The following is a 19510-nucleotide window of genomic DNA, read 5'->3' as shown; positions in this document are numbered from 1 at the left end:
GTGCAGTGGTCACTCCTACTGATACTGGCATGGACAGATGCATCTGTGGCAGGCAGGTTGGTGAGGATGAGGTCAAGTATGTTTTTATTTCTTGTTGGCTCCATCACCAGATCCAGCCTCGCAGCTATGTCCTTTAGAACTTGGCCAGCTCAGTCAGTAGTGGCACTATCAAGCAAATCTTGGTGATGGATATTGAAGTCCACCTCTGCTGGGTCTGTCCTGTGGTGGGACATACCCAGGGATGGTGATGGTGGCATCTGGAATATTGTCTGTAAGATATGATTCCATGAGTATGACTATGTCAGGCTGTTGCTGGACTAGTCTGTGGGACAGCTCTCCCAATTTTGGCACAAGCTGTCAGATGCTAGTATGGAGGACTTTGCAGGATTGACTGGGTGAATCTCAAAGGTGTTAAACCACAACCCAGATTGTGGAATCAACATGAACACCAACTCCTTATTTGGAAAATAATTTGAACTTGTGAAAGTCACATGATGAGACAGCTATGTTTTCTGTTTGCTTGTTGAAAATACCAGCATAAGGTGCATGCAGCCATTTCTACCAGAAAGTCATCGAACCAACGCTTCAGAAAGCCAAGCCACAAACTAGCACAACCAAACAGCCAAATTTATTAACTGCAATACCTTGAAAGCAAGAGATCCCAAGAGAGAGAAGGACACCTCCCATAACCTCTTCCAACTTCAAGTTCACCTGAGAACCAACCTCCTAGAATTTCAACTACACAAAGTCTCACAGCCTCCTGAGAAACCTTCGCTTTACATGACCCTTGCTTCAACGTCAAAGCGTCAAAACTATCCAGGAAACTGCCTTGTGGAAGACTGGACGTAAATCAGGGACTGAGATCATTATAAGCTGTAGAAGTACATTACCTTCACCTGTATCTAATCTTCACGTGTGTGAGATGAGTGTGAGAGTCATCACATATAAATTTGGGGAAAGTGTGTGAGAATAAATAACCTTCTTTAGGTTAAAACTCACAAAAGCTTGCATCTGAAGTTATTTAATTGACATACGACCTCAAAGGGGTAGAAAAACACACACCACCATCATACAAAACATATTGATCATGTGCAATAATTGAACACATAACTCCAACAACATTCATGAAGCTTGACACCATCCTGTACAAAGCAGACCGCTTGATTGGCACCCCATCCACAAACATTCACTCCCTCCACCACCGACGCACAGTGGCAGCAATGTGTACCATCTACAAGATGCACTGCAGGAACTCACCAAACCTCCTCAGACAGCACTTTCCAAATCCTCGACCATTGCTGTTTAGAAGGACAAGCGCAGCATATACATGGGAACACCGCTACCTGCAAGTTCCCCTCCAAGCCACTCACCATCCTGATTTGGAAATATATTGCCATTCCTTCACTGTTGCTAGGTGAAAATCTTGGGACAGAATTTTTGGCTCGTTGGGCAGGCGTGCACCTGACCCAAATGAGTGTAAAATGATGCGCGATGACGTCAGGCGAGAGTCCCGATGTTATCATGCACTCGTGTGATATTTTGGTCTGCAACGGTCTCGCTGACTATTAAGGGGCCTACTAAGGCCCTTGATGAACTAATTGATTGAAATTTTTCACTGCCTGTCCAACCGTTCAGTTAGCGGGTGGATGAAAAGGCCAAGCAGGTGGGATGAGGTTTCCACCAGTGATTTTAAAATCTTTTTGCACTCCTATTTAACATGTCCCTGCTCATGTGAGAGATTCACATAAGGGAACATGTTTTTAACATTGGTAAGTTTTTAAATTTTGATTTAAAAAATCTTCAGCTCCCTGGGGCTGCTCTGTGCCTCAGGGAGCTTTAACTGCACACACCTGCACGCATGTACAAACTTTAGCGCTCATGCTGCTCCCATCCCTACCTTGGCAGCGCAGACCGCTGCAGCACGCATTTCACGCTGGCTGGCCATTTATTGGCCAGCCAGTGTGAAATGGTAGTCAGGGCCTGATCGCGGGCGGTGGTCGGTTTCCCAGCCGCTCCCGGACCTGACCACTGTCCCTGCCCGACAAGGGCAAAATTCTGCCCCTCCAACTCCTTCCCTAACAGCACTGTGGGTGTACCTACACTACATGAACTGCAGTGGTTCAGGAAGGCAGCTCACCACCAGCTTCTCAAGGACAATTAGGAATGGGCAATAAATGCTGGCTTAGCCGGTGACGCCCACATCCCATGAATTAATAAAAAAAATCATATCCTTCCACCTTAAAGATGAATTGCACATGAAATCCCTGATCTCTCTGTCCCTGCATACTCTTTAGAATTGTGCCGTTAACTCTATATTGCCTTTCCCTATACCTTCTGCCAACATGCACCACCTCATGTTTCTCTATTTTAAATTCCATCTGCTACATGTCTGCCCATTCTGCTAACCTATATATGTTCTTTTGCAGTCGATTGATATCATCATCAGTTAGCCACGCCTCCAAATTTGTTATCACCAGCAAATTTTTAAATTTTACTCTGTACTGTAATATCCAAGTCATTTAAAACTATCAACAAAAAAACTTTGATACTGGCACTGACCCTTAGCAGACACCACTGTCTACCATCCTGCAGTCTGAAAAACAACTGTTTACCTCAACTCTGTTTTCTATCCTTAAGCCACTTTTTTTATCCAGGCTGACTCTGACACATCTCTTCCATGAGCTTTGTTAATCAGCCTTTTATGTGGTACTTTGACAAATGCTTTCTTAAAGTCCATATAGACAACATCCACTGCATTCCCTTAATCAGACCTCTTGTTATTTCATCAAAAAATTCAATCAGGTTAGTCAAACATGATCTGCCTTTTACAAATCTGTGCTGGCTAGCCTTAGTTAACTTAAACCTCTCCAAGTGGCTGCTGATTTTCTTCTTGATTATTGTTTCTAAAACCTTAGCCATCACTGATGTTAAACTGACTGACCTGTAGTTAATGGAATGTCCTTGCACCTTTTGTGAGCAACAGTGTCATATTTGGCACTGTCCAATGCTCTGATACCTCCCCTGAATCTAGGGTAGTTTGAAAGCCTTTCTTCCATCTCCATCTCCAGTTCCTTTAACAACCTGCGTTACAAGCCATCCGGACCAGATGACTCATCAAAGCATAGCCAGCTTTTCCAGTATATTCCGCCTATGAATTTTCATCCTATCCATTACCTCTACCATCTCCGATTCTAGCGATATTTTGTCGGCATCCTCTTCCTCAGTAAACATCGATATAAGGAAGTCATTAAGTGTTCTAGTCTGCGCCTCAGAGCATATACTACCTTTGTCGTCCCTAAAAAGGCCCACCCTGCCTCTAACTATTCACTTACTATTTACACGCTGTTAGAAGGTTTTTGGATTTCTTTGTAATTTAACTGCTATTGTATTCTTGTATTCCCTCTTTGGCAGACATATTATTCACTTCACTTCCCCTCTCATTGTATTTGGTCTGATTCTTGCCCAAAGAAATCACCTGACATGCATAATACACCCTATTTTTTGTTTCATCATATTCCCCATTTCATTTGTCATTGAAGGAGGCCTGGCTTTGGTTCCCCTGCCTTTCCCTTTTGCTGGAAGTATGTTCAAGTCACAAGATGCGGGTGTGAGGCTTACAGATGTGCTATGTGTATGAGAAAAAACTGGTTCATGTCTGGAATGCATTGCCTGGAAGTGTGATGGAGGCAGGTTCAATCGAGGCATTCAAGAGGGCATTAGATAATTATTTGAATAGAAACAATGGGCAGGGGTACGGGGAAAAGGCAGGGCAATGGCACTAGGCCATAATGCTCATTTGGAGAGCTTGTGCAGACACAATGGGCTGAATGGCCTCCTTCTGTGCCCTTAAGATTCTGTGATTCTGATTCTGTGTGTGATCACATGAATGTCAGTGAAGCACATGAATGTTGGATCGGAGTCCTGATTGTTAGAGATTGTTGGTAGGTGAGTGATGGGGGTGTGATGATTTGAGCAGTGTCTGAGGTTAGTGATGTGTTTGATAGGATATGTTATTCGCAGATGCATTAACTGACCTTGACCATTCATTCTTGCAGCATTTCATCCAGCTCTTTGGGGCTTGATTCCTGGTATTGAGCTCCATGGCAATCTGCTCCCACTGCCTTCTTAGTGTGTATCTGGAGGGCCTCCTGGTCTCCTGTGGGTACATGACATGTCTACCCTTTTCCACCTCTTCCATTAAGCTCTCCAATGGAGCATCCAGAAACATTGGGGCCTGCAATCTCCCATGTTGTACCATTATTCTGTCTTTCTGAGATCAAAGTCCGGTCGCACTGGGCTTCAAGTACCTGTTTCAGCCATAATGCACCTTCCCTTTAAGAGGCACAGGCTAGCTTTAAGCAGTCCAGGCTATCCTAACACACTTGTGGCTGGCCTCCCACATCTACCCTCCGTAAATTTGATGTCATCCAAAATTCTACTGCAAATGCAAAAAAGGGAAATTAGGAAAGATGACCAAAACCTTAATCAAAAAGGTAAGAGGAGAAGGAGGTGGAGAAACAAAGTGCTTCTCCAATGACAAATAAAACCAGACCTATCAAATAGTGAGGCAAAAAGAATGGAAAACGCACAGAAGACCAGGGTGAGAGTAATGGAAAGTTTCATGGGAAGGGTAAGCGGTTAGGGCTTGAAGAGGTTCGGATGGGCAAGGCCATGGAGTGATTTGGACTTAATGCAATTTAAAATCTGAGGTGTGAGGGGTCCTGGAGCTGATTTAGCAAAGAAGGGAGGATTGGGAAACATGATTTGATGTAGTAGGATTGGATACAGGTGGAATTTTGAATGAGTCAAAGACAATGGAAGGTTGAATATGCGAGGCCAGCCAGGAGAGATCAAGTCTAGAGGTGGTAAAGATCAGGGTTTGAGTGGCAGATTGGTTGAGGTAGGAACAGAGATGGCAATGTTATGGAAGATGAGTAAGAAGGGGCACAAAAGATAGTTTTCTGGGGAACTCCAGATGTGGTGATGCAGGGATAGGAAGGAAAGCCATTGCTAGAAATCCTCTGGTTATGTTTATGTAGGTAATATTAGAACCAAGCATGGGATGTCCTACTGAGGGGGACAAGGGAGGAGAAGTATTTGAGGATGAGAATATGATAAATTTTGTTGAAGACTGCTGAAAGGCTGCAAAGGACAAGGAAGGACAATACACCATGGTCATAGTCGCACAAAGTGCTGTTACATATTGTGGGAGGGCTGAACACCTTCTTGGAGAGAGTGTGTGGAGAATTCATTCAAACAAAATTAATTAGAACAGAATTCTCACCAATATCTGCCCTCTCCTCTCTCAAAAATGTTGGCTTTTAAAGAAAACCAGGTATATATGTGACAGAAAGGCAGTCTCAAGTATTGAACAAAAAATAAAGGTGAATTGTTTCTTCACTGCTTGAGAACATAGCTAATGGTAGCATTCATAATTGTTCCCCCTAGGACTGACATTTATTCAATTAACATTGAGTGGCATGTGTAAGGACTATCACATAATGCATATACCTCAGTGTGAGACACATATGCTGGTATATTACATATGTGAGAAACATAAGAATCACAATGTCTGATGCCTGCAGGTGATGAATTTGAACCAGTCATGGCACAATACGCTAATACCTTATCATAATAACCATCTGAGCTTTCAGAATAATGTGTTTTGCACCACTGCAAGATTTCCTTAATTGTTCATACAGACCAGGTTCATCACTGATGCTACACAATATCCCATCCCGTAATAACACCATCATATGTTGCTCATGAAAAGACTAAGTATTTTTAAATGATTTCACTGCTTAGTAACCAGCTTTCAGAGTGATTCTAGTTGTGAATGCAAATATCTGTAAAATTAATGAAATGCAGTCATTATGTTTGAATTAGTTATACTAACCAGTTCTGATTATTTCCCAAAAGAGAATTTTAATTTTAGCATTTCTCAATTCTCTTCAAATGTGTACTTAACAAAAAAAATCATCCAACTCTACATCATCTGATCCTCTTTTGATATCACACCACATCCTTCAATACCCTTGCCCCATGTACAATTTGTGTCCCACTAATATGTAGGAAATTACTAGGCAACACACTGCAAGGTGAATTAATTGAAACAAAATTAAAACAAAATTCATTAGAGCAAAACTTTTCACCAATTTTCTCCTTTTTCTCTCTCAAAGAGGTTCACTCCTTACAGGATTACAGTTGCATAAGTGTCATTGCTCTCCAGTACGGCATCCAACTGGCAATCATTTATTTGTTAGCCTTGGGATAAATGTTGTTAGACTATTTGGCTGTGGGAGAGGCCGTCACAGCCAAACCTGATTGTCTCTTTAACCAATGTCTTGGTATATGGATTTCCAGAAGGGGTCACTCGATAGCAATCAGGGACTGGAACACTTGCTGATTTTTCTCTCCATAACCGAGGGATGCTTTAGCTAATTGTAACAACTCTATGCTGCTGGAACCAGCCAACTCAGCACAGATCAGGGGAAAAACCTGGAGCTTATCTGTATGGCTCAGCTGTAGTCTTGCTGGGCCATTGGTAGGACTAGGAAGTTCATTTTAATTAAAAGGTTCTACGATTATGTTAAACATGCAAGTAAATCAGACACTAATAAGCTGTGCTTCCAATACAGCACTTCCATAAAGGCGGCCGCAGCCAGCAATTCATGCTGCTGAAAGACAGACAGGTGCCTTCAAAAGAGCTGTGGAATGGCTGGACTTGGGGGAGGTGATGGGGTTGGGGGGAAAGGGAGATTGACAAAAGATGGAAGTCGTTGTTAATACACTGAATGTTTATACAACCAATTAGAAAAGACTGCTTTCATTAAAACCATGGGTTCCTTTCAAACAGGTGGAGCCACATGCATGGTTCAATGGATTTTAAAAGTTCAACCATGGGACAGAAAGAAAGCCCATTCATATTAGAAAAGAATGCTTCCTATGCTTGGCCAGTTGGTTCTATAATTGTGCTGTTGATGCATTGGGTCTAACATGAGATTTGCATTAAATGGCTGATACACTCAGAATGGATGAATATCTCAAAAAGAAAAAAAAACCTTCATCTTCCATTTTACATATTTCCATGATTAGATTATCACACCCATGTGAGATTTCATCACTTACCTGAAAAAGAGCTATCAGTCATCCATACTAAATGACAGATATTGAATATTAGTCTGAAATTCACAATTCATGCGGAATCTTTAAAAGCTCTGTATTGTAAATTTTAAAAAATGAATGTTAGTTTCCACTTAATTCCTTTCAAAATATTTTTGAAGTAAATGCTGAATATTAATTTGGCAGAAAATGTAGTTATAGTTTTTCAAATTTACCAGTTTCTTTTAAAAAATTACCCTTTGTTTTTGACTAAATATTTTATTTAGTTCTTGTCCTTTTTTTTAGTCGTCTATATTCACTGCAATAATGACATGTTTCATGAGGGCAAGACTGATTTGCATTTGTAATATAGATAGGGTTAAATTTTTCCCTGTCTTTGTCTCTTTTTGCTGTAATGATACATGATTTCACAGAATGTGTACATTTACTTCTACAAAATTTATAATAATTTTTAAAATGTCATTTTGAATATGATTTTATGTCATGAAGTAATTATTACAGCGTGCAAAGCACATCAATGAGATAATAAAGCTTTCATTCAACTAAAACATTATATGGAGAATAGTGACACCGAGTGCTACCTGCAGACTATTCTGTGTGCTAATAAGGTTGTTCAGCTAGAATATTGACAGCAGTGATTAATGGCCCAAATTTTACTTTAATAAAAATATATCCATTATCTTAAATACAGATACCATGGCTTACCCTAATGTGTGATACACTCAGAGGCACTTGATAGAGTAAATGCTGTGAAAGAGAGTTTAATTAGTCGATGCACAATGATGCTGATTGTGAGATTAGTTAAGGCTGGTGTTTACTTTCAAATAAATGAAGCTGTCTGTGATGCACTGCAAACATTACACCCCAAGCTTTCTGGATTCCGTTCTGAATTTCAATGTAACACTCCTTTATGCAATACTTTCACTGTGCTTCTTAAAAAAAAGTGACGATAAATAGTTGTAAAGAGAAGATTTACTTCTTTCAGCATTTGAACATGAGGCACATACCAGTGTTAACAATGTGTTGCCTGTCAATTAATTAAATAAAAGAAATTGTGGCAGCTCCATTGAAGCTTTTGAGCCTGTCTTCACGAACAGAATAGATAGAATGACAGTAATTGTAATAATACCACTTTCTGAGTCCTTTTGGTGACAGCTGACAAGTATACCCAGTTAAGATTTAGTTCTGTACAAAAACTATCCTATAAAACATACTGGCTAGTTTCTAATGATATAATTGCTGTAGCATATGGAATCAAATTAATTAACTTACTTAGTAATCTTTGGTTGCAGTCAAGTAGCAAAACATTTTCAATTATACTTCACAATTTCCTCCATTCTATATTACTATCTCAGATGAAGAGTCTGTAGTGAAGTTAGATGTTCAGGGTGAGCAAAGTCAGTTGTTAAATTGTAATCTGTTCAATTTTATGCATTCTGTCACCAGAGCAGATTCATGTAAATCTTGTCAATGTGGTGAGGAACCTTGTGTATATTAGTCCTCTGTATAATGACACAAGAGCCTGGTTCTTCTTTTTGTTTAGTTTAAACTAATGTTCTATTGACAGGCACAATAAATTGAAGCTGATACATATCTGCTATTGATAAGTGTTGGATGTTTTAAAGTAATTAGAAAGCCAAGAGTCCAAATCTGATTCAAAATGAAACCAGAAGGGATATAAACATTTATTAGAGTTCAAATACATTATAGATATGTGTTGTCATATGTTGAAAGCCTTCTGATACATTCAGTATTCCAGTCACATTACTGAAATGTGGACCCAAATGGTCATTTAAAAACTCTAGATTTTTGATGCTAGGTTTTAATATGAAGCAGTCATTTCAAATTCAGCATCTCATTGTCCTAACCTATTAAATGTGCAAAGTTTCACAACCTGCTCCATTGCTGATTATTAGTTGAATATTTGCATAATCACTATACCTTGAATATTATAGTAATTAGAAGAAAAACTAAGATTGAATATTAATAATCATGAATGAATCAGTACATATAGACTGTTGTGATAAGAGCTTTGTTACATGGATGGGAAGCACAGAGATAAAATAGCAGAACAGAAATTGGTCATTTTCAAGTTACAGCAGCTAGCCCCATACATGCCCTTCAGAATGTGTACATGGATCTCTCTTCAGTGGCTATAAAGAAGGAAAACTGCACAGTAATTGCCCAATTAGGACTAATGCTGCATAATGTTGACTGTTAGTGTCCATATATTGTGTGTAGAACTAATTGTAGTGTAGGCAAATGAATGGACAGGAGACAAACAAGCTACTAGAAAATAATTACTTGGAGTGTTTCTTTTCAGTACCTGTACAGGCAATTTCATTATAGTCAACAGCCTCTAAAGCTGCTTGAAATGGTGGTATTTGTCATTTTCATAGAAACTTGATAATGACATTAATTTGTCTTAATGGTCTACTCTATTGTTATAAATAGTAAAATTAGCTTAAATTGTCTTGCTTCGGCTGGCTTTGGATGGCTCCAAAGGGCTTACAGCAGTAGATGAGTAGATAATTTGGTGTGCTTGTCAAATTTCCAATAATTTGTTATGTGGAACATGAGTAATGCGAGTACCATTAATGTTCATTTTCCGTAAAATTCATTACTGCCCTTTTCCCTTTTATCTTTTTTAATGCTTGGGCCATTTTTATATGTTTCAAGTACACCACAAAGCCTATTCATCCACAGCCAGCTATTAACATTCTGTACATAGTGAAGATGCAGTGGGAGTACTGACCAGGGTGTTACAATGAAGACTGCTGGTGGCTTTTGTGTTAGAAACAGCACAAGAGGGTGGGAAATATTTGCACTTTGTTATTTTGTGAGTAGTTTAATTTTCCTTCATATTGTTTCTTTTTGGAAAGCAACAATTATATAAATGAAGATAAGAAAGAAAGATAACAAATATTGGAAAGCCAGAATGAAAATAAAAAAAGTGTACAAAGCAGGTTGGTCGGCATCTGACAGAGAAAGTTGGTTAACATTTCAAGTGTAGCTCTTCAGCAAAAAAATAAACATCCTAAATCAAATCTGAGCTGAAATATTGAAGAAAATACTGGAAATTGCAGTTCTTACTGATGATTACATGAGATTATTTTAATCTTTCAACAGCAAGTTCGTTTACTTACAGAAATAACTAACATTTTGGTTGACAGGTAAATATTTAACAGTGTGGGAGTGAACTGCAGAGGCGAGTTCATCAGGCCAGTTAATTCCAGGAGCTGACAGGCAGAGGGATAACGATGCTGCAAAACTAATAAAAGAAATATAGCTGTTGTAAATATATATGTAAGATCTTTTTATTATAGATGTTTCAAGCTGGATTCTTTTTGAATAATGATCCCTGGAGCCTTTAATATGATAGTTTATTTCTCACATCTTTGTTTTGATTGATGATTTGTCAAATGATAATATTTGATGCCACATTCCCTTATAATGTTTTCTAGTTATCAACTGTTGATTATTATTTCATAGGCATTTTGGACTGGAATTTCCTCCATTTGGTTGTTTAACATTGGGTTTGGAACTTCCTCCTGCCCAAGTGATGCTTCAGCTTACTTGCAGCTTTTTCCTGGTGTGGCTCTGATCATGGTTTAAAGCACCAAAAGTGCTGATTGTTGTCATATCACTGGGAGGGAAGTTGTGCTGCAGCACTTAAAATACTGCAGTTGATTAAATGAGCATGCACCTTTCCCTGACAGGTAGCAGCCACAACTTTAAGAGGAGGTGGACAGGCTGTTGGATTGGGTAGGCATGTGGCAGATGAAATTTAAAGCATAAAGTATGAAGCGATTTACTTGGCAGGAAGAATGAGGAGAGGCAATATAAACCAAAGGGCATAATTCTAAAGGCGATGCACGAACAGAGGGACCTGGGGGCATATGTGCACAAATCGTTGAAGGTGGCAGTGTGTGTTGAGAAAGGCATAAGGGATCCTGCACATTTTAGAGGCATGGAGTACAAAAACAAGGAAGTTATGGTAAAACACTGGTTCAACCACAACTGATGTATCATGTCCAATTCTTTGCACCATACTTCAAGAAGGATGTTAATGCTTTAAATGGGGTGCAGAAAAGATTTTTGAGAATTATTCCAGGGATGAGGGACATGGGTAGATTGGACAAGCTGCGGCTGTTCTCCTTAGAGAAGAGAAAGTTGAGATTTTGATAGAGGTGTTCAAAATCATGAGAGGACTGGGCAGATCAGATAGATAGAAACATTGGCAGAAAAATCACATGAGAACCAGAGGACACAAATTTAAGGTGATTGGCAAAGGACCCAACGGCAACATGAGGAAAAATCTTTTTACTCAGTGAAAGGTTAGGATTTGGAATGCAATTCTTGAGAGTGTGGTGGAGGTAGGTTCAATCCTGGCTTTCAAAAGGGATTTGGATAAGCACCTGAACAGAAAATAATTGCAGGGCTATGAGGAAAGCTGGATCAACTAATTTGCTCTTGCAGCAAGCTGGCGTGGACTTGATGGGCCAAATGACCTCTATGCTGTAACCATTCTAACATTCTATAAGTGGAAGAGTGACAGAAGGAAAAGCAACAATGGAGTGGGGGTGAGCGGGGTGGTGGGTGCGCAATGGTGGCTTCAGTGGCAGGAACAGCCCTTAGGCTTATTATGCATCCCTGGATTTGCACCTCACTGAAATGATAAGCAATTTAATCCTGGGGAACCTAAACAGAAAACTCCATAAAATGGTGACACAAGAATTATGGAATGAGGTGGCAGAGGCAGTCAATGCAACCTCCGTGGTTCCACAAACTTCCACACAAGAGGTTTAACAATATTTGGAGGGCATATGCTGTAAGAATAATAGAGGCATTGCTCCCCTCATTACCTATCGTTCTGTCTATAACTGGGTGAAAAGAAACCTGCCCAATTCATAAGCAACTTCTCCAACCAATAATACATCTTGTTAACTCCATATCACTGTGTATATTCCATAATAGGGACCTGCTAGTCTTAAAGGAGAGGTACTGAGGGGAACAATTATCTTCAAGCATTAATCATGGGATAACTGCAGTCACCTGGATGAAGAGAAATGTAATTCCCTCAGATTCCATTCTCACATGTTTTATTCTTGTAAAGGAAAATGTTCCTTATAAACAATGACAAAGAAACTAGAGGATTACATCTCGCATTCCAAAGTTTGAGTGCACACGAGGAAATTTGGCAGCTATGGTACACAGGTGAGGTTGTGGGAGATGGGGAAGTAGGTGATGAATTGCCAAGAGTAGGCAGTCGAAGGCAGGAAAAGGAAGAGCACCGCTAGCTTTATGTGTAACATCAAAGTATATAAATGGACATTGACATGTGCCACTATTTCTTTATGATGCCTTACAATTGTTTACACAGTTAAGGTTTTATAATTTTAATATTTTAAAAGATGGCTTGGAAGAAGAGAAGCAGTCAGAGGAGCATTTGGACCCTTTGAGCTTCACAATTCCTGTACCATCCTTTTCAACTCCATAAGCATCTTATGTACTCCAAAATGTTAATTAATGAGCTACAATGCAGGTGCCCTTGGGAGTGCAGGTTTTAAAAGAGGCATTCAGAGGCCTGGGAGTAACCGTCATTCAGAAAAGGATTGTGATTTCTTTGCAACTTTTTATTCTTGAAAGTAATTTGCAATAAGCTGCTGCCTCTATTCTCTCTGTGTGTCGATGAATCTCTTCCTCCACTTTCCCTCCAGCTTGTGAAAGGTCTTCAGATTGTTGGGATGGAGGGCACACATATGACCATACCAATTAGAGGAGTAGGCCACTCGGCCCCTCGAGCCTGCTCCGCCATTCAATAAGATCGTGGCTGATCTGATTGTAACCTCAACCCCACATTCCTACCTATCTCCCGATAACCTTTCACCCCCTTGTTTATCAAGAATCTATCTAGTTCTGCCTTAAAAATATTCAAAGACTCTGCTTCCACTGTCTTTTGAGGAAGGCAACTCACGACCCTCAGAGAGAAAAAATTTCTCCTCATCCCTGTCTTAAATGAACAACCTCTTATTTTTTAATAGTGACCCCTAGTTCTAGATTCTCCCACAAGAGGAAACATCCTCTCCACATCCACCCTCTCAAAGCCCCTTTAGGATCGTAATCTTATGAGAAAATTTCAATTTACTGTGAACTTTGTAGAAATAATTTTATTTTGTTTTTATTATTTCTCCAGCAGTCAAGATGAGAGTTAAAGCTGATGACATCCACACTAATACATGATGAGTTGTAACAAGAGAGTTTGATTTTCCTTTGAAACATTGTCCATTTTCAAGTGGTTTTGAGGTTGTAAAAGTGAGTATATGACCAAGTCACTTCTTACTCTTCTAAACTTTTCTATCTCCATTTTATTCAGCTTCTGCGAGTAGTCATCCTTTCTGCATATCAACGTGACCAAACATGCAACGAACTATTGTAATGCTGGATTATGAGCTGTGAGCTTATATTGGGCAGTATTGACCTAATTTATACAGTGGTGAGCTGCTGTCTAATAAAGGTCACCTAAGGTGGCCTGGAAGGATCCAGTGGCATAAAAAGCAATCTTCACTTTCAGTGCTATAAATACTGTCCTCTTCATGGAAGTGGGAAGTACCTGGGCAAGCAGTTAAGTTCACCCAAAGCTTGGGAAGACACAGCCACCAGCAGGCCATGATGACAGTATAGCTGGCTAGTTGGATTGAATGAATTTGAGGTTGCAAGATATGTCTGCAAAGTGTCTGGCAAGCCCAGAACTCTTCCTGCTTCATCCGACTTTCAATGCAATATGCATGGCCATTTATATCTATCCACAATTGGTTCTTCTTCCATCAGTGCACCCATAACAACTGAAACGTACCTATTAATTTACTGGGAAACTCCAAAGTTCATCAAGAATGACATCTGTGTGCTCATGTAACCACTTATCATAATGGTGTTTCCGAACATTGTATTAGAGGTGCTAATTGGAGGAAATTGTCAGAGCAATTTGGTGATGCCCACCTGCATGGCAAATTCAAGCTTTATGATTATTGCAGAATTGAATTTTAGTCGTCATATACCCACTTTTACAACCTCAAAACCACTTGAAAATGGACAATGTTTCAAAGGAAAATCAAACTCACTTGTTACAACTCATCATGTATTAGTGTGGATGTCATCAGCTTTAACTCTCATCTTGACTGCTGGGGAAATAATAAATACAAAGTAAAATTATTTCTACAAAGTTCACAGTAAATTTAAATTTTCTTATAAGGGTGATGACATCATCAGGAATCACTATTGTTATAGCACAGAAGGTAGCCATTCGGCCCATTGTGTTTGCACCGGCTCTCCGTTCACCTAGTGCCATTTCCCCCACCTTCTCCCCATAACCCTACACGTTCTTCCCTTTCAGATAACAGTCTAATTCCCTTTTGAATGCCTCGATTGAATTTCATCATGTCTGTTTTAATTGGACCAGGAGTCTAGTTCAAATTTTTCAAATTTAAGTTTTGGTGTGTTACGAAACCCAAACTTACCTTAGGGGAGAATTTTCTCCCCGTAGGGGTGGGGGCTGGCTTGGGTGGGAACGGGCACAGGCGGGCATGCAGCCGATCGCCGCCCATGATCGGCTGCGCGCCATTTTACATGGGCGGGCCAATTAAGGCCCGCCCAGCGTGACACGCACCCGGAAGCGTCGAGCACTCCCTGTGCGGGCGGGGGAGTAGGCTGAGTCGGGCCCTGTGTCTACCTGAGGCACAGAGCTGCCTCAAGGAGATTACTTTGATTTTTAAAAATTTTAATAAAGTGAAAAAAAAATTTAAAGACATGTCCCCTCATATGACAGGGCCACATCAGCTGGGACACGTCTATGAATTTTATTGAAAATTTCCATTTATGTTTTAAAACCTTCATGAAACCTCATCCCACTGGTGGATGAGGTTTCATGATAAATGCGAAGGCCGCCTGGGCTCTTCGCCTGCCCGTCAACCTTAAGGTTGGACTGGCAGTTCAGTTAATTAGTTCAATTGGAATTTAAATGGCCTTAATAGGCCTTTGACAGTTCGGCGGACGCGCAGCCGACTCTGGTGCACGCCCACCGAATTGAATATCTGAATAACGCGCGATGATGTTGGAACGCATGCCCCGCCCCCGCTCGCCGACCCAAGGATTCTGCCCTCAAAGTTATACAACTCCAAGTCCCCACCAGCCTTGTGAGTTTCATGCATGGACTGGGAATGGGCTGCACATGGGCGTTTTGGTGTTCCCAGGGTACCTACGTGAAAAGAAAACAAAAAGGCATGAAAACCCAGATCATGTGACAAGAGCAGAATGCCATAACTGTAGGAAGTCCCAGGCAGGGGACGGGGAAAAGTGACAGGAACAGGACCCAGTTAAGATGAAAGGGGAGTGGAGAAAGAGGTTCCAAGCAGAAAAAGGGCTGTGGTCAGCAGACTTTAAATGGTGAGGGCTCAGGGGAAGTCCTGGCAATCAAAGGAGACAACAGAAGGCTGGGGATTTGATGCTGCGAGCTGTCTGGGCAAAGGTATCACTTTGGACCAGTAGTATTCTGCTCGGTGCGGCCAAAGAGCTGAAGTTGGGCTTGTGAATCTCAAACTTTGTCTACTTTTAACAAAGGGTTATTGGTCCCTAACTGGATCTTACCAAAAACTTGGGGAATGGGGCTATTATACTTCACCTGGTGATAATTCATACTTAACCTAACTATCAGATACCACTGACAAAATTCAATAATTTACTTCTAGGTGGACGATTCTTCTAATTAATATCTTGTAAAGAAAGAAAACTTTCCTGTCCTCAACGGGCCGCATATGCCAGATGAAGGAACATTCTGGACCATAAACAAGGTCAGAAAAAGAAAGTTAAACTTTCTCTTAGAAATAGAATTAGAAGAAAGCTGTGCCTTTCACCACCTCAAAACATGCCAGGTTTTTTTTAATTCATCCATGGGATGTGGGCTCCGCTGGCTAGGCCAGCATTTATTGTCCATTCCTAATTGCCCTTGAGATGTTTTACAATCAATGAAGTACTTTAAGTGTAGGAAATGTGGCAACAAATATGCACACAGCAAAAAATAGTGCCATGGGATCTCTTGTGCCCACCTGAGACAGATGGAAGGTAGAAGATTATTTCTATTTAAAAAGAACATTTATTAACGATGATCAGCTTGAAAATGCCATTTGCACGTTAGTTGTGGTGATTGACATTCAGCTCTGTTCTGCAATCAAGTGGGTATTATTAGTATCTTTAAAGGATCATCAGGCATAAAATTCAGCTAAAGGACAGGATAATTTGGAATTATCTGACGTAAGAACCTACTGCCTCAGACTGACGGCTCATCTACCAGTCATAAAGTTTGGACTTATCTCGGCTGAAATGCAACAACATTATCTCATATTTAATACGCCAGAGCATCATGCCTTATCAAAGTAACTGTATATGGGCATTACTTCACATGATTTAATATAAGATGTTCTTCGTTCAACATAAAAAGAGGATATTTTTTGTTTAGGGAACAGATCAGGTAAATAGAGAAACATATTATGCTCCAATATAAAGATATCTTACTATTAGAAAGCTACTCCAAGCTCAGTCTCCAACTAGCAAGGAGGGAGATAAAATTAATAAGCAGTTTTGAGTTTAAATACACTTTGGAGGAATATGGTCTTCTTTAGAAGAACGTGCATTGAAAGAACAATATTTTTTAAAACTTCTGATTTTAACTTTGGTTTGCCTTTATCTCAAAAACAAAGTTCTCCCCTGATTTACCTAGATTGAGGTTTTAGACTTGGGCAATATCCATATTGCCATTTTCCCACTGAAGGATATTGATCTCGTTTTCCTTGGGATTAATGATTTCAGATGTCCAGAGCAAAATGCCCCTTAAATGAAATTAACTTGCCCTGATGCATAGATATTGTAATTCATAACAATTATGTTTACATTAACTACTTAAAAATAACCACAATTATTAGTTTATGTTACAAAATTCAACTAATCCCAATCCCATCTGAATGGTTAGAATTATTCTGAAAAGAGTTGACATAGTCCCTACACATTATGGACTAAGTCTGGGGTGTCAAAGTTATGGCCCATGAGTTATATATAACCCGTAAATTTTCACTATCCAGACTGCAAATTCCATTCAGAAGTGTGCTTTCTTCTCATTGGGTAATTGCACAGAGATTGCTTTCAGAATTACAACTCCCATATTTCCTTAGAGTTATATGCCCTCGCTCTGATTGGTTTTAAAAAAGCAAAATTAACCACTTTGCTAATATACCCATGGCTCTGGACCCTAAACACCACTATTTGATTCAACTAAAACATAGGAGTTTTAAGAGTAGTGTACTTGCCATTAGCCTATTAAATTTTAAGGAAGGGAAAGCAGATCTTGAATAGGAAATGATTTTGACATGCTGTTAGTGTATTTTAAAATCAAAACTCCGATAATTTATATAGTTTAAACTACACAGTTTAAGAGTTCAGAGATGTGGGCATAATGCAGAAGAGATGAGTTTTCCTACCTTTAACCAGCATGGGGAAGAACCATGTGGTTCATGAGCAACACTACAATTACCTTTATGTAGATTGCTGGTTTTTTCGTGAGGAGGAAGACACAGCATACATGAGAAATGGTATTAGTGAGTGATTCCATTGAGTATTTCTTAATGACAAGATAAGGGGAGAAGAGATGAGTTGTTGTTAAAAAGTGGAAAGTAAAGAACACCACAAAATCCAGGCCAGTGTTTGTAACATTTAGTGTTCTTTTCAGAGAGACTATTCAGAACCACCATACCTTCCAAATTCTGGCACCAAGTTTGTTTCAGAGAAAAAATGGATTTATTAGGAAACATTATTTTAAATTTAATTTAATATTAATGTAATTGAAATAAATTCGTATGTTTCTCTGAATTTAATGCTGGTTATTGCTACAAGACAAACTCCTGGCTGATTTTTCCCTCTGTAACTTGGGTCACAAAGGACAGTTGTGGTATTTCTATGGTGAGAATGAAGTGTAGCTCACGGGTCAATTTTAGGATCTTTTAGGTCTGTATGGCTCAACACTACACTAAACAACAAATTAAGCAGCTCAGCTATCAGGTAAATGCCCTTACCCAACTTAATTCAGATTGATTTACGTTAAGTCTGCTCAAGTGTTATTATACAGCTCTAATGTTGACTGGCCTGTGTTTCCAGCATTTTGGTTCTGGACTTTCCTTCCAGGAATGAGAAACAGATGTTGGGACTGTTTACGAGTTCTTATCCCGTGCCAGTTAGCAGCCACAGGGGTGGGATTGGAGCTGGGACTGGAGGTGGGACCGAAAGAGCGTAAGCCTGATTTAAACAGACAACAGCAACCATTACTATCGTTGTTGTTTCATTGAATCAGTTATTGTGGCACTGTCACTGATGGAGCAGGAGAGGCAAAGGATTGGAATCCAGGGCAGGGAGGCTTCTCGCTTTGCTGATGTGAAACTGGAGGTCCTCCTCGAAGCAGTAAGGGAGAAGTGGGGAGGTCCTCTTTCCTGAGGGTGGCAGCAGAAAGCCACCCTCAGGCCAAGCAGACCTGCATGAAGGTGACGGAGACTGTGAGCAGAAGAGGTGGTCTGCAGGAATTGGGTGCAATGCAGTAAGAGGTTCAATGACCTTATTTACTCTGACAAGGCGAGTGCAATGCCAGACCCTCAGGACAGACCTTTGGGTGTTCAACTTCCAGTAAACACACCAGCAGAGGAGCCTGAGGGTGCATGCTACTCATAAATATGGGAGGAGTCTGTGCCCAGGGTGCTTTCTGACACTTCAAAATGGGTCAGCGCTATAGTGCTGTTGAATGAATGCCAGCTCTGACGCAAGCAACTTCTTAGGAGTGTCATGAAACTAACATAGTTTTCGTTATATTATTGTGGTTTATGAGTGAGTGTGGATGGTTCTGTGTAGCTGATTTAATTGAATTAGAGTCAGATAGACTGCAAGTTTGAAATTATCAAAAGAAGTTAGGGGTAAAAGGCATTTGAAATGCTCATGCGTAAACATGGGTGAGGGCTTAGCATGAAGGAAACTTACATTTTTAGGTAAGTGGAGGGGTTGTTTGGTTTCAAAGTGATGATACAATGTTTACAACTAACAATATTAGCAAGGCCAAGCACAGTGTTTATTTTTCCCAAAGGTACTGATATATTGGTAACATGAAAGATTTTTTAAAAATTCATTCATGGGATGTGGGCTTCACTGGCTGGGCCAGCATTTATTGCCCAGCCATAGTTGCCCTTGAGGAGGTGGTGGTGAGCTGCCTTCTTGAACTGCTGCAGTACATGTGGTGTAGGAAAGGAGTTCCAAGATTTTGACCCAGCGACAGTGAAGGAACGGCGATATATTTCCAAGTCAG

The sequence above is a fragment of the Cetorhinus maximus genome, chromosome 7 (assembly GCF_964194155.1).
Source record: "Cetorhinus maximus chromosome 7, sCetMax3.hap1.1, whole genome shotgun sequence".
In the NCBI taxonomy this organism is placed as follows: Eukaryota; Metazoa; Chordata; class Chondrichthyes; order Lamniformes; family Cetorhinidae; genus Cetorhinus; species Cetorhinus maximus.
The sequence above is the reverse complement of the archived record's forward strand: the minus strand, read 5'-3'. Positions refer to the sequence as shown.